Source organism: Schistocerca piceifrons, chromosome 3 (assembly GCF_021461385.2).
Source record: "Schistocerca piceifrons isolate TAMUIC-IGC-003096 chromosome 3, iqSchPice1.1, whole genome shotgun sequence".
Taxonomy (NCBI): domain Eukaryota; kingdom Metazoa; phylum Arthropoda; class Insecta; order Orthoptera; family Acrididae; genus Schistocerca; species Schistocerca piceifrons.
Window position 1 is genome coordinate 319,903,689 of NC_060140.1, and position 18,886 is coordinate 319,922,574.

Sequence of the window (18,886 nt, forward strand, 5' to 3'; positions counted from 1 at the left end):
GCCCCATGTATGCATGGTGCGGAGAATGCCCGCCTTCCAACAGGTGTCGTAAGCCTTCTCCAAATCAAAGAACACAGCCGCGGTCGGGCGCTTCCGCAAGAAGTTATTCATAATGAAGGTCGACAAGGTAACCAGATGGTCAACAGCAGAGCGGCGCCTACGAAATCCACATTGTACATTGGTAAGTAGGCGTCGAGACTCGAGCAGCCAAACCAATCGAGAGTTAACCATTCGCTCCATCACTTTACAGACACAGCTGGTAAGCGAGATAGGTCGGTAACTGGAGGGCAAGTGCTTGTCCTTCCCCGGCTTAGGAATCAGGACAACAATAGACTCGCGCCAGCATGCGGGAACATGTCCCTCAATCCAGATGCGATTGTATGTACGAAGAAGAAAACCTTTACCCGCAGGAGAAAGGTTCTTCAGCATCTGAATATGAATAGAATCAGGCCCTGGAGCGGAGGACCGTGATCGGCCAAGTGCGGTTTCGAGTTCCCGCATGGTGAATGGGGCATTATAACTTTCACAATTCGAGGAGCGGAAGTCAGGTGGCCTAGCCTCCTCTGCCTGTTTGCGGGGGAGGAAGGCAGGGTGGTAATGAGCGGAGCTCGAAACCTCGGCGAAAAAGCGGCCGAAGGCATTGGAGACAGCCTCAGGGGCCACAAGGACTTCATTCGCGACCTTCAAGCCAGAAACTGGGGAGTGGACCTTAGTGCCAGATAGCCGGCGCAGGCTACCCCAGACAACAGAAGAAGGAGTAAAACTGTTGAAGGTGCTTGTGAAAGCAGCCCAGCTGGCTTTCTTGCTTTCTTTGATAATACGACGACACTGAGCACGTAATCGTTTATAATTGATACAATTCGCCACTGTAGGGTGGCGTTTAAAAGTGCGTAAAGCACGTCGACGGGCACGTAAAGCGTCTCTACATGCTGCGGTCCACCAGGGGACCGGTACGCGACGTGGAGAAGAAGGAGGGTGAGGGATGGAATATTCAGCAGCAGCGAGAATGACTTCCGTGAGGTGTGCGACCTGACGATCGCAGCTTGTAAAGGTTTGATCCTGAAAGGTCGCCCTGGAAGAGAAGAGCCCCCAGTCTGCCTTGGAGATGGTCCAATTAGAGAAGCACGGAGAGGGGGTATGCTGCAGGAGATGGACAACACACGGGAAGTGGTCGCTCGAATATGTATCAGAAAGTGCATACCACTCAAACCGGCGTGCAAGTTGGGGAGTACATATAGAGAGGTCTAAATGGGAATAGGTGTGAGATGTGTCCGAAAGAAAAGTAGGGGCGCCAGTATTGAGGCAGACAAGATCGAGCTGGTTGAAAAGGTCTGCTAACAAGGAGCCCCTCGGGCAGGATGCTGGAGAGCCCCAAAGGGGATGGTGGGCATTGAAGTCTCCAGTTAACAAAAATGGTGCAGGTAGCTGAGCAATAAGTTGCATCACGTCTGCCCTGGTAACGGCAGATGACGATGGAGTGTAAACGGTACAAAAGGAAAACGTAAAAGTGGGGAGAGTAATGCGGATGGCAACTGCCTGCAGGCCGGTGTGCAACGTGATGGGATCGTAGTAAATATCATCCCGGACCAGCAACATAACCCCTCCATGAGCTGGGATACCTACCACAGGGGGTAGGTCAAAACGCACAGAGGTATAGTGTGCCAAGGCAATTTGATCGCATGGGCGTAGCTTCGTTTCCTGGAGGGCTACGACGAGCGGACGGTGCAAGCGGAGCAGCAACTTCAAGTCCTCTCGGTTGGAGCGAATGCTGCGAATATTCCAGTGAATAAGTGCCATCGTAAGAAAAGAAAGATGAGAGAAGTGGTCACCTCGAAGGCCGCTTAGGGCCTGGCTTCGAGCGAGCACTGCCGCCGCTATCAGTAGGCGGACAGTCATCGTCCATTGGGTCTATAGGGTCATCGGCCATCTCGGGAGGATGGCCGGGAGGGGGAGCTTCCTCCGCCAGTGAACGGCCAGATGTACGGCGACCAGCGGTGCGGCCAGGCGAAACGGATGACGGCCTGGGGCGGCAGCCGCTGGGTGGCGCAAGAGAAGAAATGCGCCGTGGCGGGGAAGGAGAACTGTGCTTCCTATGCGCCTTTTTGGAAGGACGTGTAGTGGAAGTACCGGTCGAAGGCTGTGAGGTCGAGGTACGGAGGAAGTCTGCACGGGATGGTTCCTTCTTGAAGGCCCGTGCATCTGACTTCGGTGTCTTCGTCTTAGCAGAAGCTGAAGAAGGTGCTCGTGTCTGTGGGGTGATGGGAGGAAGAGGAGACGTCGACCGCGCGATCTTAGCACTGGCCGAACGGACGACCGTGGTGCTGAAGGTCAGATCGCATGTCTGGGTTGCTACCTCCCGGGTAGGCCGAGGAGAGGCGAGGACAGTGCTGTATTTCCCCGCTGGGAGCAGCGTGGGCTTCCTACTAGCCAATAGCTTGCGAGCAGCCGAGGTGGACACTTTCTCTTTGACTCGAATTTCCTGAATACAGCGTTCTTCCTTATAGACAGGACAGTCGCGGGAGGATGCGGCATGGTCACCCTGACAGTTCACACAACGAGGAGACGGAGGTGGACAGTCACCCTCATGGGCATCCCTGCCACAAGTGACACATTTAGCCGCATTGGAGCAAGACTGTCGAGTGTGATTGAAACGCTGACACTGGTAGCAGCGCGTAGGTGTCGGGACATAGGGGCGAACAGAAATAACCTCGTAGCCCGCCTTGATGCGCGATGGCAGCTTAACACTATCGAAGGTTAAGAAAAGTGTCCGGGTCGGTATAAGGTCATTGTTGACCTTTTTCATGACCCGATGGACAGCCGTCACGCCCTGCTCAGCGAGGAAAGATTGAAGCTCCTCGTCAGTCAATCCGTCGAGAGAGCTACTATAGACTACACCTCGAGACGAATTCAAAGTTCGGTGGGCCTCCACCCGGACAGGGAACGTGTACAGGAGGGTGGCCCGAAGCAGTTTTTGTGCCTGAAAGGCACTCTCAGTTTCTAGTAATAAGGTGCCGTTACGCAACCTGGTACAAGATTTGACAGATCCGGCTATGGCATCGACGCCCTTCTGTAGAACGAAAGGGTTGACAGAGGAAAAATCCTTTCCGTCCTCAGATCGAGAAACTACGAGGAACTGTGGGGCAGGCGGTAGTACTTTTGTCACGGTAGGCTGGTCACGTTTCCGTTTTTGGGTCGAAGTCGAAAGAGATGGAGTAGAATCCATTGCGGAGGAATCCCCCATGATTGCCAGCGTCTCCGATGGCGCGCTCCTTCCTTGTGGGGACCCTCTCAGAGGGCACTCCCGCCTTAGGTGAATGTTTACACCTCAGGTCACACCTCCCGAGAAACAGACGGAGGGACCAATCGGCATGGTCAGAAGGTATCAGCTCAGGCAATCACCCCTCCCCGGGCCTGGCCTTTACCAGGGGGTACGCGCGTGCCTTACATGTCTACCCAGGGCGGGGACTTACGCGTTACCCCGTCACCGGCTACGCGTGCGAACGCGTGGGTCGGCCTTCAGACACGCACAGGGAGGAAGGAAGAAGAGGAAAAAGAAGAGAGAGGGAGAAAGAGGACAGACTGTCTCAAACGCCGAGGCGGAGACCAGAGAAGGCAAGGAGAAGGAGGCAATGAGAAAGCAAGGAGAAGGAGGCAATGAGAAGGCAAGGAGAAGAAGGCAGTGAGAAGGCAAGGAGAAGAAGGCAGTGAGAAGGCAAGGAGAAGAAGGCAATGAGAAGGCAAGGAGAAAAAGGCAATGAGAAGGCAAGGAGAAAAAGGCAATGAGAAGGCAAGGAGAAGTCAAGGGAAAGAGTAAGGAAGACAGTGAAGTGGAGAAGAGCAAAGAAAGGATCCAACAAAAGGAAGGAAGAAAGAAACGAGAAGCGAAAAACCAAAAAGACCACGATTATAGGTCGTGATACCGTCCGTCTCCGGACGCAGGCGCTAACTACCCCCGTGAGGGGGATGGACTCCTTTTAGTCGCCTCTTACGACAGGCAGGAATACCTCGGGCCTATTCTAATCCCCGGACCCGCAGGGGGGGCAAGAGTAATATGAAGACCAAAACCTAGCCACCGAAGACACACCCACAGCATAGCACTACCTGATTCACACATCATATTTGCCTCTACACATTTCTGCAGTTAACGTTCTCCAGACAGTAACCTAAACCGAAACCGTTCCATCGGATGTCAAAGGGGATAGCGATATACATAATTCCAAATTATTCGCTTCCAGTCATCCACTGTCCAGTGGCGTTGCTCTTTACATTGCCTCAGACGTCGTTTAGCACTGATTACAGAAATATGTGTCATACGACCAGTTGCTCGACCATTGTAACCAATTCTTTTTAACTTCCTACGTGTAATCAGCGTACTAGGTGGACTGCTGGCAGCACTTTGGAACTCACGAGCGATTCCGTCTGCAGATGTCATACGATTTGTTACAGCCACCATTCATAATGCTCGACGGTCCCTGTCCGTAAGTATAATCAACTTGCGCAGTTTTTTTTTTTTTTTTTTTTTTTGAGTCATCAGTCTTCTAACTTGTTTGATGCGGCCCACCAACAATTCCTCTCCTGTGCCAACCTTTTCATCTCAGAGTAGTACTTGCAACCTGCATCTTCAAGTATTTGCTAGATGTATTCCAAGCTCTGTCTTCTTCTACAGTTTTTGCCCTATACAGCCCCCTCTAGTACCATGAACATCATTCCCTGATGTCTTAAGTGATGTCGTATCATCCTGTCCCTTCTCCTTGTCAGTGTTTTCCACACATTCCTTTACTCTTCGCTTCTGCGCAGAACATCCTCATTCCTTACCCTATCAGTCCACTTAATCTTCAACATTCGTCTTTAGCACCACATCTCAAATGCCTCGATTCCCTTGGCAGTTTTAAAACGGTTTAAATGTCCGTGATGGATCTTCTATTCAGATGACAACAAACGGCTAGACAACTTTCGAAGTCAATGAGCCCTACTGACCGACCCATTCTATATAACTGCAGCTCTATTGAGTACAAAACACTTCCCGCCATCATTGACACAGGGGGTCCGCCTCTCGCGACGCATTACACAACGGTGTCCGGACACTTTTTATGAGACACTGTATTCGCGGAAACGCCAACGGCCCTTCCGCAGTGGTAACACCGGTTCCCGTCAGATCACCGAAGTTAAGCGCTGTCGGGCTGGTCTAGCATTCGGATGGGTGACCATCCGGTCTGCGGAGAGCTGTTGGCAAGCGGGATGCACTCAGCCCTTGTGAGGCAAACTGCGGAGCTATTTGATTTGGAAATAGCGGTTCCGGTCTCGTAAACTGATATACGGCCGGGAGAGCGGTGTGCTGACCACAGTCCCCTCCATATCCGCATCCAGTGACGCTTGTGGGCTGAGGATGACACGGCGGCCCGTCGGTACCTTTGGGGACTTCCAAGGCCTGTTCTGATGGAGTTGAGTTTTTAGTTTAGTGTTGTCGGAAAGAGCCGTTTGTGGCTCCTGAGGAGACTGCTGACCTAAATAATGGATTTGATTCCAAAATTATTATATTTGGTCATATGACACAAGGAGGGATCAAAAAGTTTCCGTCCGAATGCCGTACAGCGCAGAATCGGTACGCCAGTCTCGTTAAATCGCCAGTAGTATTGAGGTAATGATTCCACGGTCGACCCTGGTTGAAAATACCCGTTTGGTAAAATAGCGTCTCCTGCTGCGTGAGGAAGTCCGTAACTGCCTGATGCACATCATCGGTTCTTCAAGGCCTTATTTAAGGGACTGAAGAGTGATAATCGTATGGTAAGAGATCAGGACTACAGGAAGGGTCAACGAGTGTCTCCTACTTCAGTTGGTGGAACTTCTGGGCTAAGAAAGTGGCAATTCGGGGCGTTCCTTAACTTGGAGTACCAGCAAGTACACTACCGGCCATTAAAATTACTGCACCACGAACATAACGTGCTACATAATCGAAATTTAATCGACAGGAAGAAGATGCTGTGATATGCAAATGGTTAGTTTTTCAGAGCATTCACACAGAATTGGCGCCGGTGGTGACACCTACAACGTGCTGACATGAAGAAAGTTTCCAACCGAATTTTCATACACAAACCGCAGTTGACCGGCGTTCCCTGGTGAAACGTTGTTGTGATGCCTCCTGTAAGGAGGAGAAATGCGTACCATGACGTTTCCGACTTTGATAAAGGTTGGATTGTAGCCTATCACGATTGCGGTTTATCGTATCGCGACATTGCTGCTCCCGTTGGCCGAGGTCCAATGACTGTTAGCAGAATATGACATCAGTAGGTTCAGGAGAGTAATAGGAACGCCATGCTGGATCCCAACGGCCTCGTATCACTATCAGTCGAGATGACAGGCATCTTATCCGCATGGCTGTAACGGATCGTGCAGCCACGTCTCGATCCCTGAGTCAACAGATGGGGACGCTGCAAGACAACAACCATCTGCACGAACAGTTCGACGACGTTTGCAGCAGCATGGACTATCAGCTCGGATACCATGGCTGGGGTTAGCCTTGACGATGCATCACAGACAGGAGCGCCTGCGATGGTGTTTTCAACGACGAACCTGGGTGCACGAATGGCAAAATGTCATTTTTTCGAATGAATCCAGATTCTGTTTACTGCATCATGATGGTCGCATCCGTGTTTGGCGATATTGCGGTGAACGCACATTGGAAGCGTGTATTCGTCATCGCCATACAGGCGTATCACCCGGCGTGATGGTATGGGGTCCCATTGGTTACACGTCTTGGTCACCTCTTGTTCGCATTGACGGCACTTTTAACAGTGGACGTTGCATTTCAGATGTGTTACCACCGGTGGCTCTACCCCTCATTCAATCCCTGCATAACCCTACATTTGAGCAGGATAATGCACGACCGCATGTTGCAGGTTCTGTACGGGTCTTTCTGGATACAGAAAATGTTCTACTGCTGCCCTGGCCAGCACATTCTCGAGATCTCTCACCAACTGAAAGCGTCTGGTCAATGGTGGCCGAGCAACTGGCTCGTCACAATACACCAGTCACTACTCTTGATAAACTGTGGTATCGTGTTGATTCTGCATGGGCAGCTGTACCTGTACACGCCATCCGAGCTCTGTTTGACTCAATGCCCAGGCGTATCAAGGCCGTTATTACGGCCAGAGGTGGTTGTTCTGGGTACTGATTTCTCAGGATCTATGCACCCAAATTGCGTGAAAATGTAATCACATGTCAGTTATAGTACAATATATTTGTCCAATGAATACCGGTTTATCATCTGTATTTCTTCTTGGTGTAGAAATTTTAATGGCCAGTAGTGTAGTTTGTGCACCACACGACAGCGGTAGTTTTCGAGAGACGCTCTACCCCAGTGAGGTTCTTCAGTCTCCGATGGATGTCTACTGATTTTTTTTTGTCCTTCGGAACCAAATAAAGGATAAAAGCATGTGGTGATGGTTGGACGCATTTGGTAATAAGTCGCCTTAGTTCAAATTTCCCATTTATGCCACACACGTCTAAATGACACGATTGACACCTTGCCTATGCGTCGGTTCTTATATACCCGCATCGGAGCCGCGCTACGTTGCATGTACCCTGAAACAATACCAGCAAATAGAAAATTTTTATCGCTTGTTGTATTTCAATGAACTATATTGGTGGTTTCTGCTTTGCAGACGTCAGCAGATCTAAAAATTTTACTGCGTCACGTGGGCGCGCTGTCAGATTACCGATGATGCCTGAAAAATCGAAACTTGTAACCAGCTCAAATAAAAAAGAGTGTTCCCAAGTTCGTGTATTTGCGGAGATACTCCGTGTGATCTTGGTTAGTGGTCGACGTCGTCGTTAGCAGCGACTGGATCCACGGGTGTCACGCTAACCAGCGCGGAATCCGTGTCTCGGAGGCGGCGTTCTAGAGAGTGGCTGCGAACAAAGCGAGCGGGCCGCGCGCCACGGTTGGGCGACCCGCATGCGCTAGGCTGGGCGCCGCGCGGCTCGCGGCCGGCGGGCCCGGCATCGATCACTGGGCGCGTCCATCACACGGGGGGCTCACCGCTCACTGCTACGCCTGCCTACCGCCCCGCCTCCTGCGCGTAATGGACACCGCGCGGACACTTGCCGAGTCGCACTCCTGTCTACCGTCCGAGGGCGCCGGCCTCTGTCCGAGGAGGCGAGTTCTCTGCAGGCCTCGTCACCGTTCTCCTGCAATACAGCCACCGGGGGTATCCGATTAGGCAAACTGATGAGCCACAGTGGTAGAGGCACCGTGTTACCGCCTGAGAAAGAGGCAGAGGTACCAGCGACGTTCGTCTGACGGTATTCGTACAAGTACAGTGCCGTCATGCGTTGAATGGATAGTGAAAACTAACAAGTGGCACAAATAGTGACGCTAGATTCCGCGTCCGGCTGCTTGCAAGTGAAAGGACTTGGAAAGGGACTGAACATTTATTAACATCTAATGGCATTCTATGAAACACAGAGCAAGCGTGAAAGTCGAGTTGAACAGTTAAAAATTTTGCAATCTCAAAACATGGAACTGTATAGGCCAGTTCCCTGAGTAGGGAACATTTTATTTAGTGTTAAAACATAAAACTGGTTTACCAAGATTCACAACATTTAATTACATCAAGAGCTTAAATTCGAAAAGTTGACTAGGGACTCCATAAAAGACACTTATTAAGACCTGGGTATTAATAATTATTGTTTGAAATACAATATAAGAAAACTGATGCACAGTGCCAGCCACTATTGTCTCAACTCAGGGCAGTTAACAAATCTGACGGCTCAGAATTCTGGCTCTCGCGCTCTAGAACACACGTAGTAAGGACATGTGATTCAAAAAAATGTTCAAATGTGTGTGAAATCTTATGGGACTTAATTGCTAAGGTCATCAGTCCCTAAGCTTACACACTAATTAACCTAAATTATCCTAAGGACAAACACATACACCCATGCCCGAGGGTGGATTCGAACCTCCGCCGGGACCAGCCTCACAGTCCATGACTGCAGCGCCTTAGACAGCTCGGCTAATCCCGCGCGGCAGACAAGTGATTACACAGGTACATAATACAGTTAACAATTAGAGAAGATGAAATCGGGCGGTGCTTCAGGCAACACCGTAGCACCCGAGGCAATTTTATCTGGAGATTGACATCGCAAAATTAGCGTACCATTTAAAGAACAATTGCAAGGAACTGCTCACGGACTGTACGATTGGTGGACGCCATCAAGAATAATAATAATAAGTAAACGACAGAAATGGACTCAGAGTAATTTTTAATAAGAAGACCTCTCTCAAACCGAAGTAACAAATTTAGCAGCTCGGAAAGGACCCTGCCCACTTGGTCCCTGCAAACCGGACTACGTGCAGCCGCCAACCATTAATCTGATCCAAATGTTACGCCCATGGCACGGCACCGAAATGAATCCATGTGTCGGCAGGGATGACCGAATGGTGGGCTAGAGAACTTCGTCCGGAGTGTACCAGAAAGCTTTCATTGGTCGGTGGTAGTAATTAATTGTTCACAAAAAATTGCTGTAGAATGCAGCGGGACTTAAGTTTCTAGGAATGTCAATCCCGGCTCGGTATCAAAACAACACTTCAACAGTAATGCGTAAAGCGTAAGTAAATATGAAAGGAACAAAAGTTCACTACAGTAGCTTGTTAGACTTCAAGGCAAATACGATGACAGTCAGATTGACAGCTACCTTGAAATTCTGATCAGGAAGCTGAGCTGAAGTGCAAACCGGGATTCAAAGCCCTTTGTTAAGTCACTGTGTAATGACCCAGACAAAGGCTCCTACTGCAATAGGAGGGACGCTAGGAACACAAAACACTGAGACACAGTCACTGCTCAGAAATGTCACTTGTTTGGTTAAGTTAGCACCTATAAATGTGAGAGTCGCAAAGCGTCCTCACCGGGAAGATCTTTTTAGATGTCAGGTGAAAAATAACTCCCTGTCATTTCTGAAGCTCGAGAAATAAAGGAAACAACTTCCCGACGCTCACTCCCCTCTGTGTGTGTCAGTGATTACGCACTAAATTGCCTTCTCCTCCTGCTCCTCGGAAACATGCCTTGCATGTTCAGTAGGCAAATCAGCAACCAGGCACAGAATCCGCAACACTGGAGCCCGTTTAGAGCACACACGCCGAACCCAAAACTAAACAGAAGCTTGATCACATCTAACTGCCGCCTCTCCTCGCCACCGCTCACGTCGGCCGTCCGATTCTCAAGTTCCCGCCTTGTGGGAGCGCATACCATGTCACATGCGCTCCAGTGTTAAGCGCTTAAGGGTATGGCGGAACCTATCGATTCTCGCAACGTCCCACTTTTTTGTTTGTTTGTTTGCGTCATCAGTCTTCTGACTGCTTTGATGTAGAAAGCCATTATTTCCTCTTCTTCATCCCAGAGTAGTACTTGCAACCTATGTCCCCAATTATTTTCTGGATGTATTCCAATTTCTCTCTTCCTCTTCAGGTTTTTGCTCTCTAGTACCATGGGAATTATTACCTGATGTCTTTACAGATGTCCTAACATCGTGTCCCTTCTGCTTGTCTGTGTTTACCACATATTTCTTTCCTCTCCGATTCTGCGCAGAACCTCCTCATTCCTTACCTCATCAGTCCACCTAATTTTCAACATGCGTCTGTAGCACCACATTCCAAATGATTCGATTGTCTTTTGTTCCGGTTTTCCCACGTTACATGTTCGCTGCCATACAATGCTGCGCTACAGACGTACATTCTCAGAAAATTCTTCCTCAAATTAAGGCCTACATTTGATACTAGTAGACTTCTCTTGGCCAGGAGTGCCCTTTTTGCCAGTGCTAGTCTACTTTTGATGCTCTCGTTGCTTATTTTGCTGCCTAGGTAGCACAATTCGTTAACCTCATCTACTTCGTGACCATCAGTCCTGATGTAAAGTTTCTCTTTGTTCTCGTTTCTGCTACTTCTCATTACTTTCATCTTTCTTCGATTTACTCTCAATCCATATTCTGTACTCGTTAGACTGTATTCGATTCAGCATATCATGTAATTCTTCTTCACTGTCGCTCAGGATAGCAATGTCATCAGCAAATCGTATCATTGAGATCCTTTCATGCCGACCGCGGTGGTCTAGCAGTTCTAGGCGATCAGTCCGGAGCCGCGCGACTGCTACGGTTGCAGGTTCGAATCCTGCCTCGGGCATGGATGTGTGTGATGTCCTTAGGTTAGTTAGGTTTAAGTAGTTCTAAGTTTTAGTGGACTGATGACCATAGATGTTAAGTCCCATAGTACTCAAAGCCATTGGAACCATTTGATCCTTTCACCCTAAATTTTAATTCCACTCCTGAATATTTCTTTTATTTCCATCATTGCTTCTTCGATGTACAGATTGAACAGTAGGGCCAAAAGACTACATCCCTGTCTTACACCCTTTTTAATCCGAACGCTTCGTTCTTGGTCGTCCATTCTTATTATACCCTCTTGGCTCTTGTACATATTGTATACTACCCGTCTCTCCCTACAGCTTACTCCTATTTTCCTCAGAATTTCAATCATCTTGCACCATTTTACTTTGTCGAAAGCTTTTAGAGGTAGACAAATCCTATGAATACGTCTTGATTTTTCGAATTTTCTTTAGTCTTGCTTCCGTTATCAACCGCAACGTCACAATTGCCTCTCTAGTGCCTTTACCTTTTCTAAAGCCAAGGTAATCTTCATTTAGCACATGCTTAATTTTCTTTTCCATTTTTATATACCGTATATTATTCTTCTCAGCAACTTGGATGCATGAGCTGTTAAACTGATTGTGCGATAATTCTCGCACTTGTCAGCTGTTGAAATCTTCGGAATTGGGTGGATGATATTTTTCCGAAAGTCAGATGTTATATCGCTAGAGTCATACATATATACATTCATAATCTCTTGAACTTCAGCCTGCTCTTCATCAATACTATATTGGGATCTGAGTCTGTATCTGCTCCTGGGTACACCTTACAATACAATACCTGATTTCAGACTCTCTGTCTGACCATGATATAAAACCGAGCGAGGTGGCGCAGTGGTTAGCACACTGGACTCGCATTCGGGAGGACGACGGTTCAATCCCGTCTCCAGCCATCCTGATATAGGTTTTCCGTGATTTCCCTAAATCGTTTCAGGCAAATGCCGGGATGGTTCCTTTGAAAGGGCACGGCCGATTTCCTTCCCCATCCTTCCCAAACCCGAGCTTGCGCTTCGTCTCTAATGACCTCGTTGTCGACGGGACGTTAAACAACACTAACCTAACCTAACCTAACCATGATGTAATGTAACTGAAATCTTCCCGTATCACACGGTATTTTCCAGGTATACTTCCACCTCTCACTAATAAAAGGCCAAACACACCAGAATCTGGAACTATTTACATGGACTTGTTGAAGCCCGGGCCAAACGTATTATTTGAATACCTCCGGTGCTATTTAACCTCCGTCTTAGTGGATTGGAAATCCCTGTCGAGCTTCAAGAAGGGTTCATCACAAACAAGCACTGCCAGAAAAAAAATGCGACATCCTCAAGCACAGTGTGCAGAGGTACCAGGGTATAATACGTGTATACTGCGGGGTTGTAATCTTTTGATTCATTTGTCGCGGTCGTCGGCGATGAGATGGCACTCTAGAGACTTGACTGTGCGCCATCTATTTTGACTCTACAGGTAGTAACTACGCTGAGTTTATAGGTGAGAAGTATTTGCATCATTCGTTCAACGGTACAACGATGCTCCACCGTCGGGTACCTACTCTAGGACTGCTACAACCATTTGAGCGGGATCGCATTATGGACCTGTGGGAAGCTGGATTGACGTATCGTCGGATTGCTGCACATGTTGTGCACAATGTATCGGTAGCATGTCGCTGATTTCAACAGAGGCCTGTGGGACGTTCCAACAGCTGTGCATCAGGTTCTGGACGTCCGTGTAGTACACATGGTTAGCAGAGCGGTCTGAGGCGCTGCAGTCATGGACTGTGCGGCTGGTCCCGGCGGAGGTTCGAGTCGTCCCTTGGGCATGGGTGTGTGTGTTTGTCCTTAGGATAATTTAGGTTAAGTAGTGTTTAAGCTTAGGGACTAATGACCTTAGGAGTTAAGTCCCATAAGATTTCACACACAGTACACATGGACGTAAAGATCGACACATTGTGCTAGCAGCAGTGACAGACCTAATATCATCTAGGGATGAAATCCGGAGACATGTTGTACCTGCTGTGTCATCAGGGACCACTGGAAACTATGTGCCTGCAGCAGGATTAAGATCGCGTATGCCTCTAGCCTACCACTGACACGACTACACCACCACGGATTGCTACCTTCGTGTCCTGGAAGAGCTGAGTGGGGAGTGGAATGGCGGTTTGTTGTCTTCAGTGGTGAGAGTACGTTCCATCTGTCTGTCATGGACGTACACCAGTACGGCGTGACCTAGTGACCTGCCTACTGCACAGTGCATTCGACATGAGAATACGTTCCATCTGCCTCATGGTGTGTGTGTGTGTGGGGGGGGGGGGGCATCATTACACCTCGCAGTCACATTTGGTGTTTCTGTAACATGAAGTAACCAATGCTTGCAACCTATTTGAAGTTATTATACCACGAGACTGCCACTTTTTCAGTAGAAAGGGGATGTTCTTTTCCCGCTTGATAATACACGTCCACATACGGCTACTGCGCGCAGCGTGTTCTTCGTGGTGCACAACAATTGCCCCGACAACCAAGATCATCAGAACTGAACACGAACATAATGAATTGGAACATACTAGTTCTCCAGGGCCTGCAAGAACCGTTGCCGAATTGCAACAAAAGGTGCAAGATGCTTAGGATACGCTATCGCAGGATGCCACTGTGCACCTTTGTGGTTGTTTACATGCGGTATATAAACCAGCGTTGCCGCTAGAGGAAGGTACATCCTTTACCGTGACGTGTGTTCCATCTCGTCTAAAGTATCATAAACTCTTAAGGAGATGAACTGCCTCTCGCCTCACTTTCTAGCATTTTTTCTGGCAGTGTATTTAAGAAAAATATTTAATAATTTAGGAAAATTATTAGTTATATTATGCTTTGTAAAATGACAAAATTATTTTGGAATGTTTCATTTTCATTGTTTGACGATAGTTACCTTCTAAAATACATTCAGTAATGAGTTAAAACAAATAATTATTACGGTAGCAAGAAGGTTAACTGAAAACGAGTGGTGTGAATCATGACAGTGTTACAGTGCTGTGGACACACTTAGAATTTGTCCCGGTGCGTGAACCTTCAGGTAAAGTCTGGCACCGGCGGGCCAGAACTGCGGCCGCGGCGACATCAAAAGGACTAGAGCAGAAGCGCCTCGAAGCCTCCGCCTCACGTCGCCTTGACGCTTCGAGACATTACGACGCCGCGGCTATATAAAGCCCACCCTGCTGTCGCCGTCATTCAGTGTGGATAGTTTCGTTCAGCGTATGATGCAGACGTGTTTAGTGTTCCGACTCTAGTGTCTAGTGGAGTATTTTATATGACTATATTTTATTTGTTTACTTCAGTCTCTCAGCGTATTGTGAATTCAGTTTGCAATGGATAAATTTGTGACCAAAAAGGCGCGCGTGTAAGTTGATGATACTGCAAGTCAGCCTCCATCAGTTCTTGTGTTAATTGCTTCGTCGTCTGTTCAGGTGAGAACCGTTCACAGCCAAACCCTGGACAATCTGGTAATGGAAGATCATTTCGGAAGTCTTGGTTGATCAAATATACATGGCTAGAATATGAAGTATCTAACGAAAAAGAGCCAGATGCTCTTCAAAAACAGAAGATGCATTTACTTCCGTAGGGTTTTCTAACTGAAAAAAGGCACTGGAAAAATTTTGTCTTCATGAAAATACGTTTATGCATAAAGAAGGTGTTCAAACTAAATTCTATCACTAACCAAACGTGGCCTCCCGATTGAATGAACAGTCATATAGTGATATGAAGAAAGGCCGTTTAGCTTTTGAGACAATATTTACTACCGTGCAGTTTCTATGCCGACAAGGACCAGCAATTAAAGGGCACGGAAAAGTAAACTCAATCTTTTTTCAGTTGTTGGAACTCCGAAAGAATGACATACCTGAGTTTAAAGATTGGTTAGGGCATTCAGGGTTGATCTACTAGGAAAGTTTGTGTTGAGAAAGGCATTGGCTTCAATCAAGAAGACTGGACATTTTTCTATTATGGTTGACGGAACAAGTGATTCTTCGATTCACGAACAAGTGTCATTTTGTATTCGTACTGTCGATGATTCCTTAATCATCAACAAAGACTTTATTGGCTTACATGAGACACCAAACATTGAATCACAAACTCTGTTTAGTATTTTAGAAGACGTTTTTGCTCGTCTTAATTTGTCAATCGGTAACTTAAGAGGACAGTGCTATGATGGTGCCTCGAATATGAGAGGACTAAAAACGTTAGTTTTGGATATACAACCAAATACACGTTATGTGCACTGCACTGCTCGCAGTTTAGACTTGGCAGTTGTAGACAATCTCCGCCATCTTACGTCTATGAGGGATATTATGGCTTTAGCCAAGGACTTAATAAACACCGTAAGGGAATCCAACGAAAGGATGAGACTTTTCAGAAGCACGAGCTGTGAGAGGGCCAACGACCATGCTGGTCTACGACCCCTTTGCCCGACTCGATGGACTATGTGAGCTTCTAGTATCTTGAGAATATTGAAAAACTTTGAAGAACTTCTAGAGCTTTTTGAAACATTTTCTGCAGAGGACAAAACAGAGGCAGGATACAAACGTGCAGGCTACATTGAGTCAATGTTACAATTCAAGACTTATTTCTTTCTACATCTTTATTGCCATGCAATGAACCCAGTAGGGGATGTCAATGAAAACATTCAGTGCCCTCATCTAAGTGTTGCTAATCCGTAAAAAGTATATGATGGCTTGAACTGTATATTGAATGGAAGGCGTGATAGTTCTGAACACTTTTGGGAATTGTGTTTAAAAGAAAAACCTTTACAAGTTGATGATCCTTCGCTTCCTCGGAATCGAAGTATACGAAGTATACCAAAGAAGTATGTAAACCACTGAGCCAGCTCACCAGACGCTTTCAAAGCCCCAAAGGAATGCTGCTAAGTTATTTACATTGAAGTTTGTGAAATGGTGCAATCTTGCATTAATGAGCGGTTTGCTTCAACTGGACTCACACACGTCATTGCAGTTGAACAAGAGTGCTTGCTTTTAGTAATCGGAGGTGAAACAAATTTGAAAAAATGAACTTAGTTTTTCAAAAAGGACCTAGACATTGAGAGACTGTGCTTAAACTTGAATATGTTAGCCGATATCGCTAATAAAAAACGACTGGTCTTAAAAAACTTGTGTGATGTAAGAAAGTACGAGGGCTATTCGGAAAGTAAGGAATGATATGTCGCGAAATGAAATCCACAGTGAAAATCATAACTGTTTTATTTGCAACAGTTAGCTACAACTTCCAGCTACTTATCTCCATAGTCGCCGATCCGACTTAGACGTTTGTCGTAGCGTTGTACCAACTCTCCAATACCCTCGTTATAGAAGGCAGCCGCCAGTGCGTTCCGCCAATTGTCTATGCTGGCCTACAGCTCGTTGTCTGTGCCACAATGTTGTCTTCATAGCCAGCGGTTCATATGAGCAGAGATGAAACTCAGAGGGAGACCATTACGGGTCGTATTGTGGGTAATCTAACATTTCCAATTGAAAACGATGTCGGAGCATCTTCATTGCCCCTGCAGAATGCGGCTGAGAATTCTCTTGAAGAAGAAAACGCACGACAGTTATGTAACATTGACCGCATACGTTCAGGCGAAATTTCTCTCCAGGCCTTCGTACTTGGCGGGAGACACTATTGTTCTAAGTATCTTTATGTGCTCCCTGTGTGCTCAGAACTAAAACGAACGTCGTAACGTGATCGACGGGCGTACTAGAGACACTGCCCAACACACCTGTGCAAAACTTCATCAGATTTTTACTGTGGTTTCCATTTCGCGACCGATCGTTCCTTACTTTCCGAATAACCCTCTTACATTACACAAGAGCCTGCAGTATGAGAAATGTTATGTGAAGTAGTGAAGTGCATTAAGCTTCTCCAAGTAGTTCTAAACACGACAGCAACAGCAGAACGGTCATTTAGCGACCTTAGACGCCTGAATTCATATCTCCGATCAATAATGGTACAGAAGCGATTGAACAACTTGGTTGTTCTTCACGCTCACCTAGATGTTTTGGATGAATTGCATATCTGACCAGTCATCAACGACTTCATATTCAGTAATCCAGTCAGATGGCCGACATTTGCACCTTTCTAGCCCTAATAACGGCATTTGGAGCAATATTAAAAATCTTTGTAAAATAGAGAATTAAATACATACATAAAGTTAAATTTTCAGTTTCGAAATATTAATACTCGTTTAGTACTGTATTATTATTTTACTATAGTACTATATTAATTATTTTCAAATACTTAAATATTTTTAGGGTGTAAGACCCAATTATAATACGCTATTTATACACTTTTTTATTGAAAGTATTAGGCACACTGTATTAACTTGATTAACTGTATTAAAGCATTAACTTTGAGATACTGTTTTTATTTAATGAACCCTTAGTCTTATTCAAAGTAAGCATAAATTAGCTATTTCACTTATTAGTCAAAGTGCTATTACTGTACGACAGCAATATTTTATGTTTTATTCTTTTAATTATAGTTTAGGATTTATTTAATTATAATTTTAGTCTTTTGAGAGCTATATATTCACTGCTCTGTAGTAGTCTATATGCATGATTATTACTGGAAATTAAATTAGTTTTTACGGAAATACCGTGCGTGTTTATGTTTTGTTTCTTTTTTCGAAGCCAAAAAATATGTCAGGCTTTTCGAGTTTCCCGGAGTGACGAGTTATCGAGGGTCCAGTTTTCGGGGTTCTAATGTTGATCATATGACTCTAAAATGCTTAAAAAACTATAAAAATCACTATTTTTCATCTAAAATTTAGCCCCCAGCACGGGCCTCCTCAATATTTTTTTAAGTCGGCGTCCCTGGAAGCGTCACATTCCTCATTTCTATATTAGTGTGTGGTGAAATCACTAAAATAGGAATTGAGAGGAACTGAGGAAGTACAAAAACAGAGTGGCTTCCGGACACTCAGGTATTGTATAGATAGTATCTGCAGCATTAGAGAGGTGACTGACGGGACATGTAACTTGGAGATACACATAGTTTGCATAGACTTCCACAAGGTCTATGATAGTGTACTAATTATTAGGAAGTGGGAAGCAATGAAGAACCAGAACATACATAAATGTTGTGAAGAAGCAGTTAGAAAGCTGTATTCAGATAATACTTGCTGTGTTAAAATTGTGAAGCTACTATGACAGAAGTTTAATATTAGCAAACGTCTGAGGCAAGGATGCTGCTTGTTACCTACCTCTTCAAAAATATTTTTCAACGAAGCACTGAAAACTTTGAAAAGAAAGTGCTAAAGCATGGGAATTGGAATAGGTGACGACACATTTTTCTCCCTACATTTCGTAGAGGATTTGATCCTTTTCGCCGAGTAAGAAGAGGATGTATATTACGTGTTAACAAAGCTCAAAGAAGAATATGAGCAGTAGGGTACGAAAACTACATAAACTTCAGAAAAGACTAAATACTTGGTTGCCAGAAGTATAGGAAGAGAGGTTGTTATGGGGAGTGGATCTAAACTGAAGTATATATGACTGTGTTTGTGTGTGTGCGCCCTTCATGGCATTTGCCTCGTGATGACTGGGTGTTGTGTGATGTCCTTAGGTTTAAGTAGTTCTAAGTTCTAGGGGACTGATGACCATGGATGTTAAGTCCCATAGTGCTCAGAGCCATTTGAACATTCATGGCAAGCCATCT

At 46.2% G+C, this 18,886-nt stretch overlaps 1 pseudogene; it reads left to right on the plus strand.

Annotated features, from left to right (window-relative positions):
• The first annotated feature begins 5,114 nt into the window (after positions 1-5,114).
• On the plus strand, positions 5,115-5,232 carry LOC124790745 (annotated as a pseudogene).
• The last annotated feature ends 13,654 nt before the right edge of the window (positions 5,233-18,886 follow it).